Source organism: Rhinichthys klamathensis, unplaced genomic scaffold, assembly GCF_029890125.1.
Source record: "Rhinichthys klamathensis goyatoka isolate OS25496 unplaced genomic scaffold, OSU_Roscu_1.1 h1tg000272l_1, whole genome shotgun sequence".
NCBI classification, from domain to species: domain Eukaryota; kingdom Metazoa; phylum Chordata; class Actinopteri; order Cypriniformes; family Leuciscidae; genus Rhinichthys; species Rhinichthys klamathensis.
In genome coordinates this window covers 1,472,501-1,485,000 of record NW_026606792.1, presented here as the reverse complement: position 1 = coordinate 1,485,000, position 12,500 = coordinate 1,472,501, and the positions used below count along the sequence as shown (strand labels likewise).

The 12,500-nt window shown below is 43.4% G+C and overlaps 1 non-coding gene across 1 annotated transcript; it reads right to left on the bottom strand.

The window, feature by feature from the left end:
- Positions 1 to 330: 330 nt before the first annotated feature.
- Positions 331 to 403, bottom strand: trnar-ccu (transfer RNA arginine (anticodon CCU)). The gene has a single exon. It is a non-coding gene; the product is annotated as a tRNA-Arg (tRNA).
- Positions 404 to 12,500: the final 12,097 nt, after the last annotated feature.

Genomic DNA, 12,500 nt, shown 5'->3' with positions numbered 1-12,500 from the left:
AGAGGATGGTTTCGATCCATCGACCTCTGGGTTATGGGCCCAGCACGCTTCCGCTGCGCCACTCTGCTTGCCGTAGAAGAACTCCCATTCACAGGTGTTTTCAAAAGGACTTGCGTTTAGGCACACATGAAGTGCACACGAAGTGCCTCTGTCATAAATGACATCAGGTGAAAACAACAAAGGGTTTTAGCACAGAGATGTGACAGCTTTTCTTCAAGTAGGTACAGAGAATGTTTATAAGTAAAGCTGTCTTAGCAGAGGATGGTTTCGATCCATCAACCTCTGGGTTATGGGCCCAGCACACTTCCGCTGCGCCACTCTGCTGTAAACCACCCCAGATGGGACTCGAACCCACAATCCCTGGCTTAGGAGGCCAGTGCCTTATCCATTAGGCCACTGGGGCTGTTAAAAACCTGTGCTCATGTGCCCACATTACTTTGGCTTCAGTGACAGCAACAGCATTGGTATTTAAGGCGAGACACGGCAGGCAAAAACATCGATTTTTCATGCAGTGATCAGTTTTGAGATTTTGGGCTAGTTTACTCCTTGAATATGTGTTCTTTCAATCTGCTATAAAGAAAACGTTGAAAATATACATTAAGATGTTTATTTTATTACATTTTGTTTACTTGCGACAGTAAGTTTCTCCCGAATTTACCAAGAAGTTCGCATTCCAGCGCGACATGCCGCGCTCCGTCTGTTTACTGAAGTCTGTCATGAGCGGTATCGCTGTAAAGCTCTGAGTCTCCTGCACAACCGTATGTAACCCAAATATGGGCATTTCCTTTCTATCAGTAACCAATCGTGAATGTCCAAAGGGTGATTTAAAGAAATGACGAAATCTCATTGGCTACTGCTGGTTTCTGCTAACGTGATTCGCTCAGACGCATCACGTGGTGTACTCTGCCAATGTTAATTCATTGAGTTACTGCAGTTGTAGGCCTTAAATGCCTGCCATGTTATTAAATAATCAGTTTTAATGAGCTTGAAATATTATATATTATTATTACTAAGGGCCTGAGCATTTATTCTGTTTTTGAGCCTTTTTTTCCAATAGAAATGTATTAAATTCCCTACTTAAATCTTTAAATGCCTTTTTCTCAAAATGAGTTTTTTGTCATTCTCCAGTAGAAACATCTCAGCCTATGTAGCACCTATGTACACCAAACTTTCCAGTTATACACTTAGCAGTATTCTGAAGATATTTTCAGAGGGATTTGTTAATAAATCATTCCTGGCCTGATTTATGTGACATTTTAATCAAAAAATTGTAAGGACTGGGCTAAAAGGGTGAATCTGAATAACTAAATACATCCTGCTAAAGACCCAAAAAGACTGAATGCAACACACACACACACACTCTCTCTCTCAGGAATGGCCAGAGTCATAAAATGCTTTAAACATTCCATGCCCTCCCCCATCTCTACAAGAGAGATAACAGAACTCTGACACACACACACACATAATGGACCTTTACATTACACGCATAAAACGAGCCATTACCAATTGTATATGATATATTCCTGTATGTCTGTGTGTTTCCCAGTCCATGGTAGTTTAGAAATGATCTCCTAGCGTATCAGTGAAACTCTTGAGAGTTAAAAGTTATGTATTAAATGTATCTTCATATTCCAATTATGTGTAAATGTTGTGTTTGGTACCGTTTTAATTATCTCGTTCCAACTGATTTGGTCAGATACAGAAGATTACAGTAAAATGTATGTTTTCTATGTTTTTATCATCTTGTGGAATGATTCTGACAAATTCTGACTGGTCATAAAAGAGGCGGACACGGCCATAGTTTAACTTTGACAAGACAAAGAGAATTTGGCCGCCAAAAGTTTCGTTGAATGTCATTGGCCAGTTCGCACCTCAGAGGTGTGGACTCCAGTTCCTCTAAAGAGGACTGAACCTCCCTCTGGACTCCCTCTTCCTCCCGTGTCCTCGTGTCATGATGTAACGTCTCGCCTCCGGGCGAGTTCTTCGCCTTTCTTTTATTTGTTTCTAGTTTAGTTTGTGTTTTTCAGTTGTAGATAAGTCTCTGTGTTTAATTCCAATCGACGATTGAAAAGAAAACCCCGTGACATATCTCTTCAGCAAATCCATCTACAAGGGACCTTTAAACGAGCGCGCGCTCGCTTTGAAGGAGAAACACGCGCACGTGACCGCGTGACGCGCCGGACCGAGCGAAGCACGCGCTTCTTCGCCAGCCATGCACAGATGGAACATTAACTCCTCGTGATTCCTCCGTTCTACGAAGTGAAACTAACTCAGCCGAACTATTTTCCTTTGGTAATGTTACCCCAAAGACTGTGAACCTCCGTTCAACACGTGCGCCAAGCAGCCCACGTGATGCTTCCTCACACACAAAGGAATCCTCTCACGCACGCGGCCAGACAAGGCCGCGCAGGATTGCCGCGATACAGAGAGACCAAGAAACTTGCGCACGTATATCTCTTTATAGAGCTTCTAAGAAGTTTTAAGATGATGTTTCGTGTTGTTATCAGAGAGGTGAATGTCTTCCTGCCAATGAAATTCTCCCAATTTCTCTGTTCTCTCTCTCCCCATCCCCTTTCCTCTCTCTCTTACTCGCTCACGCGTGTAAGTTATCCATTGTCCAAACTTTACGCATTTCTCGTTCATTGATGTCTTATTGTATTGTTCATTGATGTCTATGTGTTTGTAAATACATATATCCAGTGTAACCGTAGTAAATACATGAGTAGTCATGCCTTTATTAAATCCATTATATTCATTTTGATTGATGTTACTGTGTCTGCTCATACTCCAGGTCTCTGACATGAATAGATCAAGCTACGGCTTTATAAATTAAAAATACTTTAAAGAGTATGTGTTTATAGGGCAGAAAACCCAGTTCTTCTGGCCAGAGAACTGCGTTTCCTGAAATCCTATGAAGTAAGATGATATGTGGGATTCCCCCAATATTAATCTGACAATTGAGCTAATTAAATTTTACCTGTCTGTAAAACGTGATCTATGCAATCAACTTGTAGTTAAAATGCAAGGATACACGTATGCATGCAGGTAAAATGATAGATCCTCCCTTAGAGGGAGAGTAAATTCAATGTAAGACTGATCTAATCCAAACATGTATGAATAATTATTAATTACCAATTATTAATTAATTTATGCAAATTCCCCACGGATTAGATCCGCCCTGAATCCTTACAAAATGGTGGAGAATGCGGGCACATTTAAAACTTGTTTATGAGCAATTCAGATTCAATCTAATGTGTATATTGTTATTTAATATTGTTTATGTAATATTTAATATTACACGTGCGCATCGGAGTGAACGCTTGCGAACTCCCGATCTGATTTAACAAGCTGCTAAATGTTCAAACATCTTAGTCACTTTTAATCGCTAAAAGTAAACTGCAGTTCATAGTATTCAATTTGTCCCACAAAAGACGAAGAAACCTCTTTTGAACGACGACATTTTTAATGTTAAAACTCCCCTGTCCGAACGATGTTCTTCTGTCAGGGTGAAGACAAGACTTAGTGAATCGATGCTCTTTCACTATTCTTAAAAAGGCCTTATTTTATAATCGTTAGATTAACGATAAACTCCTGGTTAAAACATTGACTTAGCTACTCAATTGTAAAAAAACGAAAAGCACATTATCACAAGTGCTACTTGATATATGCTTGGAGTCGAAAACAGATGAATAATTCCTGTTTCCTTTTGCACGACGCAGCGAAGAAAACCTGCTAACGTGTTAAATAAATATAGCACCGCGAAAATCCAAAACTGAAAACATTTTTAATCAATGCCAATTGATAAATGTTATTTGGAGTCGAAAACAGATGAATAATTCCTGTTCCCTTTTGCACGACGCAGCGAAGAAAACCTGCTAACGTGTTAAATAAATATAGCACCGATAAAAATCCAAAACTGAAAACATTTTTAATCAATGCCATTTGTTATTTGGAGTTGAAAACAGATGAATAATTCCTGTTTCCTTTTGCACGACGCAGCGAAGAAAACCTGCTAACGTGTTAAATAAATATAGCACCGATAAAAATCCAAAACTGAAAACATTTTTAATCAATGCCATTTGATAAATGTTATTTGGAGTTGAAAAACAGATGAATAATTCCTGTTTCCTTGCACAACGCAGCGAAGAAAACCTGCCAATGTGTTTAAAATAAGTATAGCACCGGAAAGAAATCCGTCGAGATTTAAATGAGACAGTGCATGTCCCCCAAGACACTCGAAAGCGGGCTGGTTGCAATACTACTGCCAAACGCTAGGGTGCGCCCTTGAGTGTTTTCCAGTATCAGATTGCCTCCACGCCCTCCATGAGCGAAATAGCGCCATCGTGTGGACACTAGCGGTAAAGTGTCTTTTCTTCAATTTTCTCTTCCCACAACTTCAAAGTTTACCAGTGAGATTTTGAACTCGTGTTTCTAACTTTCAATGCATGGCAATTTACAGCCTCGTTTACTAACATGATTTTCCCTGCCTTGACTGTGTGCACTTGTTTTGGATTTTGGTTCAAACCACATTTGAACTTAAAAATTCAAAATTATGTCTTAGCAGTTTCTGATGACCGCTTTGTTTTGAAATGGCTTTCTCCAAGTTGATCTTATGTTGGTTACTACCACTGACACCTCACTGTGGTCGTGATCATCAAATATAAGGCCAACCCTTAATTCCCTACACTTATTCAAATTTGGTTTGAAACAAACAGATTTCAAGGTTAATTTGAATTAAGTCTCATTGCCCGTTGGGAATTGTTTTATGGCTTTTTCTATATTTCCCTTTTCAAATTATTTTTAATAATTTTGATTTGATTTTATTACAACTGTCTCCTTGCTGTTCTAGAAGTTACTTAACATCTATGAATACGCTTGATTTGAATCGTATTTAAACCAGTTTGAATGCAATTTAAATCAAGTTCTCTGTCAGCCAGCTTGACCACTAAGAGGAAGTGGCCCAAACCCCTTTGTGGCCCAAACGCGCCACTACAGCCTGCTTCCTCCTGTGCTCTTCCTGCGGCTCTAAAACTCTCCTCCGAAGGGAGACTAGGTTATTCTGATAATTAACATTGTCATAATTCCCTTTGTTTTTACCATAATTTTAGTAAAGCCGTTGCCTTTGATTTAAAAAAAAAAAAAAAAAAGAGACACTCAATTTGATTTAGATAAAAGAGCTTTAATTCACGTTGAGGTTCTATTGTTCTTCATCCTGTTTTGTGTTTGTAGGTAGAAATCTCTCTCGGGCTGTGGCGATTTGACAGTCAGCTCTGCTCGAGGTCCGGCGGGTGGTTCGTCTGATCTGCGTCACCAGCACTGACTGAGCACGGGTCTCGGACTTTCCTGTATCTTTCCCTTCGTGCGGCCCGCAACACGACATTACCAATTCGGCACCGCCGGTTATGTTCCAGGTCAAGTTGCTTGAGAGGGCGCACCTAGGTACAGATGCACCGAAAGGCCCGGGACACTGCTGTCAAGTGTTTGGGGCGACAGAAGGACCAACCACGATGCTGACTTCGAGCGGAATGACCTCATTTCACCCCAGGCAAACTAGAAAAAGGTATTAAACCCATCCACTTAGTATTGGCCACAGAATCTATGAATTCCCCCGGTCATTGAAGCGTGTGGCTCCCTTCTCCTCTCTGAGCCACAAACCGCAGGCTTAGGCCTCCTCTTCCCTTGTAACACTTCCTGTGTACTATTGACGCCATTTCATTACAGAACTTTCCATCTTTGATGGTTGCATGTTACTTCAAACTTTGCTATCTTGCCACTGCTCTTTTCTGTTGTGCTCTGTTCCTTTCAGTTCACCTAGAAGACAGAGCCTATCTGAGACAACAAGGAACGCTGAATAATAGTTTGACAAACCAAGCCGTTAGCATCAACAGGTGACCACTAAGCTACCGCCCTGTTAAATTTTATTCAGGCCCATACTGACCTTACCTAAATTGTCCCACCGAATGATTTAACTGTCTGCATCAGTTAACCAAAATTTTCATACACGGCATAGCCCGTATTATAGCTCGTTAAACGTAGAACGAAATTGCACTGGTCTCTCTGCGTGTGTTGTGTTCCTCTCGCCCACAGTGAAGCCAGTTTGTTCCGGTCCCACAACCCGCTGGGACAACCTCGACACATGGCTGACGGCCATGACGGCTAACTTCCTGCCCGAGGACGCTAGTGACTCAGAGCCTCGAGCCAAGAGCATCGCAGACGTGGACAAGCTGACGGCGCACAAACCAAGCCAAAGCTCCCACGACAAAAACCGGTCAGACACGTCAACCTCACTTGCCAGCTCATCACACAAGAACGTCTCCACGAAAGGAGCCGCATCGCCCTGGAGCACAAAGTTGCAACACTAAGGATGCAAGCCGAGGATGACAACGACCCCTAGCTACAAGAAGGAAGTGGAAAGACTTCAAACCGCCCTGGCTAACCTTCATCGACACAGACCGAAGTGAATAGTCAGAGAAAAGAACCAGAGAGGAACTCGACGAGAAACTCTGACAAAGTGAAGCCTCTTGCAAAGAGCAGAGACCGAACTGAAAGAGACTCGAAAGCGCACGGCCTGCGAAAAACCCAAAAGAGGCCCGTGCGACCATCCACAAGCCCGTTCAACAGAGACAAGATCTCGAACACGAACTTGGCACCGATCACACAGAGTCGCCACACTCTGTTTAGACTGCAGCATGACCTGAAAAGGGGAAACACACACCACAAGTTTCCCCTGACCGGTCCGCACATTTCAGCCAACGCACAAGAGCTGAAAAGGGGGGTGAAAAAGCCCGCCTTCCACACATCTCTGACAATCTACAGGACATTGATTTTTCACCTGCAGTCTCCAACCGGTGAACACACGTCACAGACACCCAGCAGCACAGACCTAGAAGAACCTGTGCTACCACCACCGGCTCCGAACGAGTTTGCTGTGGAACTTACAACGAACCTGTGACTGAGGACACAAGTTTCAAGAAACTTTCCCTCCAAAACCCGTCAGCCACCCTAGTTCTTCTGCCCCCACGCAATGCCCACTCAACGATGCGTGAAGGTCCCCTCAGTAAGAATTCCTAAAACCCCAAATTCCTGAACTGCAAAACCAGAAGACACACTGCACGAACACCGTGCAAGACTCAGCTAAAAGGTCCTTGATCAACATCGGACATAAAACTTTTAAAAGTAGATGAAAGTGTGCTCAAAGAGTTGCAAGACTCTGCGTCTGTAAAATTAGAATTTTACTGATTTAAAGGAATCTTAGACGGACATGTAAGCCTCAACGGCCGACAGACTATGCACGACTCTTTTGAAACAAACGGTTTCTAGATGTTGAGTAAATCGGCACCGCTAAACATTAGGTTCCGTGACAGTGAAGAGTTACATAGAACACCAGCTCCAAATAGGGTATACGTTACCTTGACGCCAGAGTGTAGTAAAATCACCTGAGTTCTAAACTACCGTTAACCCACGGGCGTGCACTTGATCATCGCGATCCAACTAAAACAAAACGTGCAATACGTGTTTCGATCGCTGGCTTGTCTAAATGCCGATAAAACAATAGCTGGAATTGACATCTCTACTTCAAGTAAAAGAGCCTTAGATTCTCAACTGGTATCAGTAACTTCAGCATTAAAGCGTAAGTCTGTGTGAAAAAGGTATCATCTCAGCAGCTTGTAATCTGTACCGATATCCATTCCGCTTTGGTTAAAAAGAAATCCAAATCGCGGTATGACTAAAACCTGTTTCTGACAAAGAAAACTCAGAACAGTGTTATCTATGTAGACCCGGGTGATGCTCCCCTTTCTACGATGTAAAGGCCCTCAGAAAAAAAAAGAAAAATAAATTTGTTGCTAGATTGATGTAATTCACCTAAATTTTGGCTGCATCTACAAGCAGAAAGCTACTAAGCGATCAAACCAGGTCACGTGCTGAAAAATCAGCATTTATGCACGAGAAGAAACGTAACTACATATGCTTAGACAAGCGTTGACTTGCAGCAATTCTATTTCCTTACTTTGTAAACAAATAGAATAAGTCATGTAAAGTAAAGAGCAAAGTTCCATTAGTACAATTAGCAAATGCCAAAACACATCTGCAGTTTACTAAATGGAACATCAAGTTCTTGAAAAACAAAGTATAGGCGCCTCCTGTCAACCCGTTAAAACGTGTGTGATTCATGTAAAATGTACAGACATTCTTCAAGTACTGTTGAATTGTTCTGACATGCTCTGGTTCCCATGACAACAACTTGCCACAGGAAGTGTTAACTCGTAATGTCACTTTTGTAAACAAACCAGCCTGGGTGGCTAAGCTAAATCTAGCCTAGCATCCAGCTAACTTGGGCTAAGCTAACCTAGCCTAGCATCAAGCTAACTTAGGCTAAGCTGACCTAGCTTAGCATCAAGCTAACTTAGGCTAAGCTAACCTAACCTAAATAACTTCCACAGTTAGCAGCTAGCATCATTTACTTGAACCCTTAATCACCGCCTGTGTTCCACAGGGCAAAGTATTCTAGAATACTTTCCTCAACACCAGTTAGGGTTTCTAATTATCCACTTTCCGTGTTTGCAATTCTTATTAGCTAAAGTTCACCTTCACTGGTTTAGGAATACTCCTTGCTAACCGTTGAAGACTAACTTCGCAGATCCCCTGTTAATTAAACTTAAGTTTAACTACATGTAAACTGCGTAACTAACTACAGAAGAATTTGTATAACCATAGGAATTTTCATCTGCATGTTGACTAAACCTTTGGAGGGACACACACGAGGTGGTTTTGAACATGCAACCGCTACAACCCACTATAAAGTGTTGATCAAAGCAAATCCAAAGTTTAGTCACTAATGCCACTGATTATTCTCGACTTCAGATCATTCCTGTGTTTGATCATTTTATTCCATTTTGCTTTAATTTTTATTTTATTTTCCTCATTAATTATTTCATTCCTTTGACCTTGATAATAATAGCAAGCAGCTATTCCCTGGTCTATTAGGTCATCTATATGATTTAATTATTTTTTTTTTGCCTCTCTTGTCCGAGTGTGGTTCCATCTCCTATAGGGCCCAGAAAGGAAACAGACCCCCTTATTTGTTATTTTGGCTTAATTTCAACCAGTGCACTCGTTTTGTGACCCTTCAACACCACTACTAGAGTCCTGAGGATTGACAATAAGCAGAATTTAAATAAGAAAGCTGTCCTTTTCCCTATTATCGTTCACTTCGTCGAACCATCTCTAAGTCCAGAGAAATAATTTAGTCATAAGAACCACCTTACGTCATTTATTTCATCTCGGCTATGTCCTTTCCAGGAAATACCATCGGAACCACACAAAACTTAGCCTAACAGTCACAGCTAAGATAAGGACACAAGAGACACTTAGCTTTATGCTAAATGCTTAACGAACCTATTAAGCAGTAGTTCTGAACTTTTAGGGCCACGCATTAATCACTCACAACAAGTGTGCCAGAATGCCACAGAGCCCCTGCCTAACCTGACCTTAACCTTTCAGCTTACCAAAGACTGACAAAACAATGGACACTATGAGAAACCTCCACTCATACCCCTCCAACCACCCACGGACGCCGTCTGCAGAAACCGACAACCGGTGCTCCAGACAACCTGCGTCAACAAGCACATGCTGCGTGCACTCAACAACATTCAGCGTTCTGCACCTGATGCCATCACCGCGCCACGGCTTGTGATGCCACAGTGCAAAAGGGGGGGTAATGCCAATGTATGCCGCTGCACGCCGCAGCACCAGAGACACTTGCAAGACACCGAAGCAAGTGGCATACCGGCGTTCTCAAAGCGAAAAGACTGTCCTCTCGCTGAAATTTTTCCTCCCTTTCTCTTTTTCTCTCTCCCTTTCACTTTTACCAGGATGCTGCTGTGCCTCCAGCCAACCAGAGGGCAACCGCAATCGGACATCTCACCAGGTCTGGCACCAGGACTCCTTTTCTGCCGGACGCGCACTCAGAAAGTGAATGTGCCACCTGATCCTCACAACGCCTACAGAACACTACCCCAGCGTAACAACACAATATAGCTGGGTAGGTGCCGATGGACAAAGGACTCCCGCACTCACGCTGAGACCGTGGTTGAACACATGCTCAAGCAACTTGAGAAAATGACTGTCACGCTAGCGGAGCCAGGTGGCCACAACCACCGCCGCACTGCCGTCAGAACTCTGTTTAACACTTGTATGTCCAGCATGAATGCAGCAAACCTCGCCAACGTGGGACGGCATGTAGCCGAAATTCAGACTGAGATTCCACAGATAAAAGAGCACTCACAACAGAGTGCATCCCTGCAGACCATCGACAAGACACTAAAGGGAACTGTGGTAACTTTCAACACTCACAGCGTTGAACCCCATGCACTCCAACACTCACTCCATGAAACAGCTGTTTACTGTCTTCCAGAATGACTTTGCTCAAACTCAGCTGGTAACAGCCCTGATGACAAACCTGCTGCAGGGGGTGAACTCCTCCATCGACAGCCTCGCCAGGGGTAGAATTCCACCGCACCTGATACCCTTAAGCCTCGTGGAAACCGTGCTGGCGTCCGCCATCACCACGCCACGAGTACAAATACACCTTTCCTACTCTCTGGGTAGTGCCATCCCTCTCTGCGCCGACTACAAGCAGAGAAGTTGTGGGGTTTTCTCTTGAACTTGCCCATCATAGAGTCAAGCCGAATCTACCGGCTCAAGAACATTGTCAAGGTCAGATTTTGAAAAGTAACATTCACATCAAGATCCACACGCCGGACGGGGTTGACTGCAACGACGGCAACACAAAGCCGTCCTAAGCTCCGAACCCGTACGTGTGCACATCGACCAAAGAAATTCACTATCTCTGCCCTAACAAGCCTCTCCTCAGAGACAACACTGACGGAATCTGCGGGCTGCAGATCAGCGACACCCGCTGCCCTGCCGAAGCCAAGCTACGCACTCAAGGCATCAAGACCCAAGCAGAGAGTGTAAGTGACAGGCGGCTCGCTAACACTCCTGTGCGCACAGCTGCACTCACTTACGACCAGAATGACACCGACACCTGTGTCACCTCGCTCCACTAGAGCCTGTGAATCCAAGCACCGGAAAGTGCCATCCTTCACCTTGGCGACCTGGCATGGTACCATCTTCCATGCAAAGAGTACAAATTAAAACTGGAAATCCCATCCTTCTCCAGGTACCACACTTTCACCCTAACTCCAGAACGGGAGTTGTGGTTTGCGAAAGGGGGGTGATCCCAGCTAATTGACATTGCTCCTATCGACACAGCTCTCCAAGCTTTGTCTCGACTACCCATTCTGACTACCTCACCTGTTGTCCAAGCCTGGACCGCAGCCGACACTGCACGGTGTACCTCTATGGTAGTCAGACACACCCTGACACTGGGCTTGACCTTCATCCTATACAGGAGACTCAACGAGATACAAACATCTTCAGCCAAGCTCACGAAAGGTTTCGGACGCAGCTTCGAACCTCATAGAGCTGAATCCTCAGCCCTAATAACCACCTGCTGCATGAGTCATGATTCACCTGCCATCCGTCCATTGTGATGATTGTTGTCCGATTAAGTCCACACAGGGACTTCATCAGACAAAAAGGGGGACTGTAAGGACTGGGCTAAAAGGGTGAATCTGAATAACTAAATACATCCTGCTAAAGACCCAAAAAGACTGAATGCAACACACACACACACACTCTCTCTCTCAGGAATGGCCAGAGTCATAAAATGCTTTAAACATTCCATGCCCTCCCCCATCTCTACAAGAGAGATAACAGAACTCTGACACACACACACATAATGGACCTTTACATTACACGCATAAAACGAGCCATTACCAATTGTATATGATATATTCCTGTATGTCTGTGTGTTTCCCAGTCCATGGTAGTTTAGAAATGATCTCCTAGCGTATCAGTGAAACTCTTGAGAGTTTAAAAGTTATGTATTAAATGTATCTTCATATTCCAATTATGTGTAAATGTTGTGTTTGGTACTGTTTTAATTATCTCGTTCCAACTGATTTGGTCAGATACAGAAGATTACAGTAAAATGTATGTTTTCTATGTTTTTATCATCTTGTGGAATGATTCTGACAAATTCTGACTGGTCATAAAAGAGGCGGACACGGCCATAGTTTAACTTTGACAAGACAAAGAGAATTTGGCCGCCAAAAGTTTCGTTGAATGTCATTGGCCAGTTCGCACCTCAGAGGTGTGGACTCCAGTTCCTCTAAAGAGGACTGAACCTCCCTCTGGACTCCCTCTTCCTCCCGTGTCCTCGTGTCATGATGTAACGTCTCGCCTCCGGGCGAGTTCTTCGCCTTTCTTTTATTTGTTTCTAGTTTAGTTTGTGTTTTTCAGTTGTAGATAAGTCTCTGTGTTTAATTCCAATCGACGATTGAAAAGAAAACCCCGTGACATATCTCTTCAGCAAATCCATCTACAAGGGACCTTTAAACGAGCGCGCGCTCGCTTTGAAGGAGAAACACGCGCAC